This window comes from Rhinoderma darwinii, chromosome 2 (genome assembly GCF_050947455.1).
Source record: "Rhinoderma darwinii isolate aRhiDar2 chromosome 2, aRhiDar2.hap1, whole genome shotgun sequence".
In the NCBI taxonomy this organism is placed as follows: Eukaryota; Metazoa; Chordata; class Amphibia; order Anura; family Rhinodermatidae; genus Rhinoderma; species Rhinoderma darwinii.
Window position 1 is genome coordinate 221,309,353 of NC_134688.1, and position 9,356 is coordinate 221,318,708.

Below are 9,356 nucleotides of genomic sequence, written 5' to 3' on the forward strand. Positions count from 1 at the left end.
CTCCTTTTTCGAAAACAAATCAAAAAGTAATTTATCTCACAAAAATTTGTGGAGGGCTTGATAAATGCAAGAACAGTGAGTGAGAAAACTTGTGTCATTGCACTTATAAGTATCTCTCAATGGAGAGATTCCAGGTGTCTAGGATGATATAGGAGTTGATGATATTTGAAATTGTCTGGGGAAGGAAAGGGGTTAAAGTGTACCAATATTTCATGTTGTTTAATCTAAATATATATAAATCTGTATGTAAGGATCTCCACCTAGTGACAGCTGTAAGCAGAAATAATGTTATCATTTAATTCTATTGTGGAGAGCAACTTATTAGTATTGTGTTTTGTTCTCCCCAGGGGTTAAGACACAGGTGAAGTGTACATCTGTGAAAACGTATTCCTCCGAGCAGGAGTTTGCAATCAACGAATGGGAAGAATTGTACTTTTACTTGTTTGTTTTTAAGCAGATGTATTAAATATTATTCTAAGAGATTCTACAAGATCTACGGATCTTGGACCATTAAAGGGAGACTTTGGAAGTTGGGTTTTCACCTAAACTCCAGATAAAAGCTAGATTTACAGTTTCTGCCTGGAGGGTTACTTTAAGTGTATAAAGCTTTTACTTTTATTAAATAGAAAATGTTCCTTCCTTTTATTATATACCACTGTATATATGAAGCCTTTATTAGCGGGTCCTCAGTGTTCACACCTGAGCTGTCACAACCTCACACCAGCATTTTCATACACGCATACTGCAAACCATCACAGCATCAGAGACACCACTGTCACTTGGACAATATCACTATTAGCAATTACTGGATCCTACCACTTCAATAAGTTCCTGGCATCGAGTCTTGCTCCAGTGTATGTCATGATGGCATTGCCTGCACTACAAATGATTTGGTTCTGCATGTGTGCCACCAGGTGAGTCTCGCATTGGCCATATTGCTCTTGGGATGCCTCTGATCTTTGTGTCTTACAAGTAGCTACAGAAGCAGACTATAGGAGATGAAGACTATATGCAATCTGTTTTACTAATCATAGAAAAGGATTATAGTGGTGTAAAGGGAAGTGTCCCCTTTTGATAGAGATGGAGGGGGTATGTGTAGTATATATATATTTATATATATTTATATATATATATATATATATATATATATATATATATATATATATAATATGTATATATTGATGTCCCAGGAGCCAGGTCTGTAGAAACACAGACCTGGTCGCGAGAATTGTACTCAAAAGAACACAATGACAATTAGTCATTGTCCTGATTTGATTAGCAGAGAGTGAGACAGGAGTTACTGCCTTTGATCTCCTGTCTCCATACTCTGCAGGGAACCAGAGAGGTAATTGGGGATGTATCCTGTGATGCACTCGTGTACCACTGGACATCCCCACTGGTCAACTTACCTCCCTCCCTTCTGGATATTCTGGAGGAGCAAAAGGTTCCCACTGCCTGCCCTCCCCCACTCGCCAGGTAATGTGATTATTTCCATGGGGGGGAGCCATAAACAGTCCCATGTTCTACCCCCCCCCCCCTTGCACGTGCATGAGCATGTGATGTCATACAGATGTGCATGGACAAGGTATAAGAGGGGATAACAGGCATGCTGATCCCGCTCCTGCCTCGCTCACCAGACACCAACAGCTCTCTGTTTCCTGACTCACCAACCTAGGACCACATGTGCTAAGTATCCTCCCCCTCGCTCTCCCCCCTCCTACCCTCCTCCCCATAAACCCACTTTTACTTCCCTGGTCTACAGATTTCCCCTGATATTTAACCTCTTGAGTGTATAGGGAAAGTTGGGGTGGGTCACAGAAGCAAGAATGAGTGAGTGCACTGTAACTTGCATGTATGTTAGTTAAGTGGGTGGGTCAAGGTATAGCATTTTAATATATTGTACTGGTACTGTGGCACGTGTAGTTATTATATGTATTGAGGTATGCTGATGCGATATTGTGAATTATGTTAGATAAGTGGGTGGTGGTATAGATTAGTGTTTGTGATACCTTATTTATAGTGTGCCCTGTAGTGTCAGCGTATTCAATACATATTAAGTTCTTATGTGTATTGGGATGCACTGATACTATACTGTGATTATTTACTGTGTTTGGTGTATTTTATATCTAAGTGTGATTACTGTTTGTATTAATAAATATACCTTTATTTACTATACAGTCGTATACAATTATTTAGTAGCAAAGCAATTAGACTAAAGTTAATACAAGAGAAAGGTAGGGGAAACCAGGCATAACCCTAGTGACCCTGATATAAAGGAGGTAGTAAGAGTGGGCGACACTGGCCAGTGAACCCCGTTATTACTACGCGCCCTTTAATATAAATATAAAAACGGTAGCAGTAGTGGGTGGCACCAGCCAGTGAACCCCACTATTATTATACCAGCCCTTAAACACTTCACTTAGGGCTTGCATGTAAATGGCTGTTTTGTCTTTTGTTCCAGCAGCAAGATACCAGGTGTAGTGGAATGGCAAACCCGTTCTGGAAGGATTTAGGAGAATGTCATGTGGAATTAATAGGAGACACTCTCTTCCCACCTACTCTACTGATCAAAGCAGAATTTAGCTGTTCTTAGGCTCTTAGGTCCATGATGCTAAATGCATAGTCCAGTCTTGTAGAATGTTAAAGGGGCTAATGCAGGGTGAAGAACAATTCTTTTGATCTGGTTAAATTGCTGATGCTGACTCAGGAATATTCACATTTTACTTACCTGACAATTCATATTCCTCTATTCCGAAGGTAGCACATATTTCCCACCCAATAATATGACTTATTACACGAGGAAGTAAGGCTATGTATGGAGTGTCTTAAATAGTTTACAAGAATTTCAATGTTTCTGTTAAAATGTAGTTTTTTTTCTGGTGGCGCAAATACTCGGTGACGATGCCTTTGCAAAAGAGGAAAACGATTTTCCAAAAATAAAAATTTGGTCTAATTTGATAATGACTTCTTATTCCAGGTCTTCTCCCACCGTATACAGGTTTTAAACTAGAAGCTAAAGGTGCTGCAATAATTGACAAGCTGGTTGGTCCCTTCTACAATATCACAGCTCTGTCATTTCACAAATCAAAAGTCACTAGTGTTAGCTGTGAACAGGGCCGGCCTTAGGGGTGTGCAAGCGCACAGGGCGCTGCCCCCTCTAAGCACATAGGGGGTGCCACTGGGCTCTGCCTCTACTCTGTGCTCTGTTCTTAGTTACACACACGGACTAAGAGCCGAGGAACAAGAGAAGCGGAGGAAGCTCCACCCACAGCCCGTCCTGTACGAAGCCTGTGATCCTGTCAGCATGAAGAGATGGTAAGTGTCCGTGTGTCTCTGTGTATATATGTGTGTATACAGTATGTGTGTCTGTGTGTATACAGTATGTGTCTGTGTGTCTCTGTGTATATGTGTGTGTATACAGTATGTGTGTCTGTGCGTGTATACAGTATGTATGTCTGTGTGTATACAGTATGTGTGTCTGTGTGTATACAGTGTGTGTCTCTGTGTGTATACAGTATGTGCCTCTGTGTTTATACAGTGTGCGTCTCTGTTTGTATGTGTATATGTTACAGTGTGTGTGTGTGTCTCTCTGTGTGTGTATACAGTGTGTCTCTGTGTTTGTATGTGTATATGTTACAGTACGTGTGTCTCTCTCTCTCTCTGTGTATACAGTGTGTCTCTGTGTTTGTATGTGTATATGTTACAGTGTGTGTGTGTGTGTGTGTGTGTGTATGCAGTGTGTGTCTCTGTGTTTGTTTGTATGTGTATGTTAGTGTGTGTGTGTGTGTGTGTGTGTGTCTCTGCATGTTTCTCTTTGTAAAAGTGTGTGTTCATAAAACAAAGATATATGTGCTGCCTCCTATATACCCTGCTGCCCCCTTTATACCGTGCTGCCCCTTTATACCCTGCTCCCCCTATATATATCCTGCTGCCCCCTATATATCCTGCTGCCCCCTATTTATCCTGCTGGCCCCTATAGATCATGTTGCCTCCTATATACCCTGCTGCCCCTATATATCTTCTGCTGCCCCTATATATCCTGTTGTCTCCTATATATCCTGCTGCCCTATATACCCTGCTGCCCCCTATATACCCTGCTGCCTCCTATATACCCCGCTGCCCCTATATATCCTGCTGCCCCCTCTATATCCTGCTGCTCCTATATATCCTGCTGCCCCTTATATACTCTGCTGCCTCCTATATACCCTGTGTCCGTGGGTATAGTTATCATCTACGACATTATCTGTACCCAGAGAGTTATCACTGTGTTATCTGTGGTGTTACATAGGACTGCAGGTAACATCTACATTATCTGTACTCAGAGAGTTATCAATGTGTTATCAGCGGTGTTACATAGGACTGCAGGTAACACTACTACATTTTCAGTACTCAGAGAGTTATCACTCTGTGTTATCTGTGGTGTTACATAGGACGGCAGGTAACATTTACTGCATTATCTGTATTCAGAGAGTTATCACTGTGTGTTATATGTGGTGTTACATAGGACTGCAGGTAACATCTACAACATTATCTGTACTCAGAGTGTTATCACTGTTATCAGCGGTGTTACATAGGACTGCAGGTAACATCTACTACATTATCTGTACTCAGGAAGTTATTATTGTGTTATCTGTTGTGTTACATATGACTGCAGGCAACAGCTACTACATTATCCATACTCAGTAATTACTGTGTGTTATCTGTGGTGTTACAAAGGACTGCAGGTAACATCTACTATATTATCTCTACTCAGTTATCACTGTGTATTATCTGTGGTGTTACATAGGACACGTGACATCTACGACATTATCCGTACTGGGTCTATATGGGTCTGTTTGTGAATGTGTCTTTGTGCTTGTATATATGTGCCTTTTAAGTATTTGTATATATCCCTGTCTGTGTATTTATCTGCCGGTGTGTGTGTGTGTGCGCGCGCGCGCGCGCGCGCGCGTGTGTGTGTGTGTGTGTGTGTGTGTGTGTGTGTGTGTGTGTATATGTGTCTGTACGTCTATATATTTACCTGTATGTATATTTTCCAGATGTGTGTATGTATATTTGCCTGTATGTCTAAATATCTGTCTTTATGTATGTACAGTATATATGTTCCAGTATGTGCGTGCCTATATATTTGGTTAACTTTTGGTTTGTGTAGGGGGCGGCAATAGAGAGTCCTGCACAGGGTGCCATCCAGCCTAAGGCCGGCCCTGGCTGTGAAGTATGATTTTTTTTTATAAAATACCACCTACATGTAAAGAAACTGAGGAAAAGAAGGGTACTGATATTTCTTGAAAGACACCATAAAGTAGGGGTGCCATTAGTGTGGCATGGTTGTGAGGAATTATTCACATACTGCTTTTTGTGTAGCTTTCCTTTCAAGTATTTATTTTTACAGTTTTAGTTATGTCATGTGACCACATCATAAAATTGCAGTAGGCCACAGTGCTTCCTCCAGTGAAGTAATATCCTGATGGACCGTAGAAGAAGTTAGACAATAAGCAAATGACATTTCAGAGGTTGATGAAAAAAATTGTACAACCCCATTTAATGCTATTAGCAAACTTCAAGGCTTCAAGGCCACCTGAGTTATCTCTACCTACGGATTCCATTGAAAAAGCCAAGTTAAAGAGGCTCTGTCACCAGATTTTGCAACCCCTATCTGCTATTGCAGCAGATAGGCGCTGCAATGTAGATTACAGTAACGTTTTTATTTAAAAAAAACGAGCATTTTTGGCCAAGTTATGACCATTTTTGTAGTTATGCAAATGAGGCTTGCAAAAGTCCAAGTGGGTGTGTTTAAAAGTAAAAGTCCAAGTGGGTGTGTATTATGTGCGTACATCGGGGCGTTTTTAATACTTTCACTAGCTGGGCGCTCTGATGAGAAGTAACATCCTCTTCTCTTCAGAACGCCCAGCTTGTGACAGTGCAGATCTGTGACGTCACTCACAGGTCCTGCATCGTGACGGCCACATCGGCACCAGAGGCTACAGTTGATTCTGCAGCAGCATCAGCGTTTGCAGGTAAGTCGATCTTACCTGCAAACGCTGATGCTGCTGCAGAATCAACTGTAGCCTCTGCTGCCGATGTGGCCGTCACGATGCAGGACCTGTGAGTGACGTCACAGATCTGCACTGTCACAAGCTGGGCGTTCTGAAGAGAAGAGGATGTTACTTCTCTTCACAGCGCCCAGCTAGTGAAAGTATTAAAAACGCCCCGATGTACGCACCTAATACACGCCCACTTGGACTTTTACTTTTAAACACACCCACTTGGACTTTTGCAAGCCTCATTTGCATAACTACAAAAATGGTCATAACTTGGCCAAAAATGCTCGTTTTTTAAAAATAAAAACGTTACTGTAATCTACATTGCAGCGCCTATCTGCTGCAATAGCAGATAGGGGTTGCAAAATCTGGTGACAGAGCCTCTTTAAAGTTAAGTGTCACTGAGTATTCAATGCGTTAAAACTCAAGATAAAGATGGCTACATCTATATGTGTAAGATGTTAGTCACTGTCTATTTTAGTCAGTGTACTATTGCATTAACTGTACTACATAATTCAGACAGGTGGGCTTTTTTACTATCCTTCCTATTTTAACCCCTTAACAACATGCCACATACATGTACGTGGCAGCTCTTAATGGAAAGTATGGAGTGGGCTCATAGGCTGAGCACACTACATACTTAGAGATACTCACACCACTAAATCGACAGAAAAATAAAAAAGTTATGGCTCTCAAAATATTGTGACACAACAATATATATAGATTTTTTAACAAATAGATATTTTTATAAAAGTGGTAAAACCATAAATTTGGTATTGCCGTAATTGTATCAACCCTTAAAATAAAGTGAACATGTCATTTTTTCCACATGATGGACGCTGTAAAAACAAAACCCCAAAACATGGCACAGTTGTCTATTTCATCCCACAAAAAACCAAAACCCTCATATGTCTATGTCGACGAAAAAATAAAAAACTAATGGCTTTTGGAAGGCAGGGAATAAAAAAGTAAAATGAAAAAAAAATGTCCGCGTCAGTAAAAGGTTTATCCGGGGACCAAAAATTGCATTGTATTAATATTTTTATGTAAAAAGAAGTCACTTACTAATGTACTTTAATTTAAAATTTGGTCTTAAATGGTGGCGTTCAAACCCGGTGAACTGTTCCCGGAAGTCCTGTAGCTTTTCTAATATTGATGACGCGCCAACACGGCCCCACGTGACTGACGGCTTGCTTCCTGTACTGTTCGTGTCGGCGTGTTATCAATGGCATGACCGCAAGGGGCTATCACATTGCCTATTGCTGGAGTCCCCGAGCAAAGCACCAGCTAGCGCTTTGCTCTGGACTCCAGCACTGCTCCCGAAATTTGGTCAGTGACTTTCAGGGGTTTCCTATCGCTGGAGCTCCCAGGCAGAGCATCAGCTGATGCACTGCCCGGGGACTCCAGCACTGCTGCGAACGTCACTGTCACTGTCCATATAAGGACAGTGACGTCGGCAGCAGTACTGAAGTCCCCGAGCAGAGCATCAGCTAATGCTCTGCCTGGGGACTCCAGCACTGCTGCCAACGTCACTATCCATATATGGACAGTGACATTGGCAGCAGTACTGGAGTCCCCGAGCAGAGCATCAGCTGATGCTCTGCTGGGGACTCCAGCGATAGGAAACCCATGAAGTCACCGAACATATATGGAAAGTGAGGTCGGCAGCATTACTGGAGTCCCCGAGCAGAGCATCAGCTGATGCTCTGCTCGGGAACTCCAGCTATAGGAAACCCCTGAAGTCACTGACCAAATGTCGGGAGCGGTGCTGGAGTCCCGAGCAAAGCGCTAGCTGATGCCCTGCTCGGGAACTCCAGTAATAGGCAATGTGACAGCCCCTTGCGGTCATGCCATTGATGACATGCCGACACGAACAGCACAGGAAGCAAGCCACGTGGGGCCGTGTTGGCATGTCACCAATAATAGAAAAGCTACAGAACTTCCTGGGAACAATTCACCGGGTTTGAACATAATGCAATGCAATTTTTGATCCCCGGATAACCCATTTAAGGTGTTAAACATTCTAAACTGCAAATTCTAATGGTAATAAATAAACAGACTTTCAGCACTTGCTATACTGAAATGTAACGTCCTTATTTTTACATTATTATAGTGCACATTTCTGATGATGTGTGAATACTTACTCTATAAAGACTAACTTTACTCCCCAAAAGAAATAAAAAAAATATTTGAAATATAATTTAGGGAGGGGGAGTGAATGGACATGCACAGGACTTTTTCAATAGAAAATCTACTAATTTGTCATTAGACTGTTCAAGAAGATCTATAATGGAAAGTCTAACTGTCCTTACAGTCCTTCAATAAGATATTCTTGCAATACTGGCAACATTTACGGCAGGGGTAGGCAACATTTTTTTCTATGGCATGCTGATAAAAAAAAATCAAAGATTAAAGGGATCCTGTCATCAACATCTTACCTGTTAAACTCGCCTGACCCCTCAATGGCCGCAGCTGTCCAGAGTTCATTCCTGTTCTCTTCTTTCCAGAAGTCCTCCTCGGTCAGTAAATATAGTCGTTTAAACTTTTCCCGCCTTTTATGGTAATTATTTTTCCCTCTGGGATGCAGCTTCTTAACCACGCCCACTGCCACCACCTGTCCGGCCCTGACTGGCTAAGGAGCTGTCAATCAAAAAGAAGGAGGTGGAGTCCACTCTGAGATGCTGGAGGAATGAAAACCTGACTCTTTTCAGATGAAGATTTGACTCTTTTCTGCTTATTTGCATACGGCGTGGGACCACTGAAAAACGGAATACTAAAGCTACAGAGCTTACTTAGAACATATTTATAGCTTAGATGACAATGATTTTTCACCCACTTTCACCAGGTATTGCTGGCTTTATAGCTAAAATGCTGGTGACAGGTTCCCTTTAAGTACTCATGTGCTATACAAACATGAATATCATATAAGACAAACTGTTACCACGTATGTGACAAAAAACATATATTCAGTTAATTAAACTTACATTTCCGTGTGACCCCTGTCCCTGACTTTCTTTGAAAAGATGATCCATCTGTGGTGCATACGAGGCTACTGAACACCAGCTTGGGGGGAAACAAAGGAGAGACCGCGGCTACTAAACAACAGCTGTGGCGGGCACAAATGGCAGACCACAGCTACTGAACAGCAGCTAGGGGGAACTGCACACAGGAGAGAGAGCGACTACTGAACAGCACCTTGGGGGGTGCACAAAGGAGAGAGAGCAACTACTAACCACCAGATTTTGGGTGTGCACATAGGAGAAACCGCGGCTACTGAACACAAGCTTGGGAAGGGGTGCACGAAGGAAAGCTGCC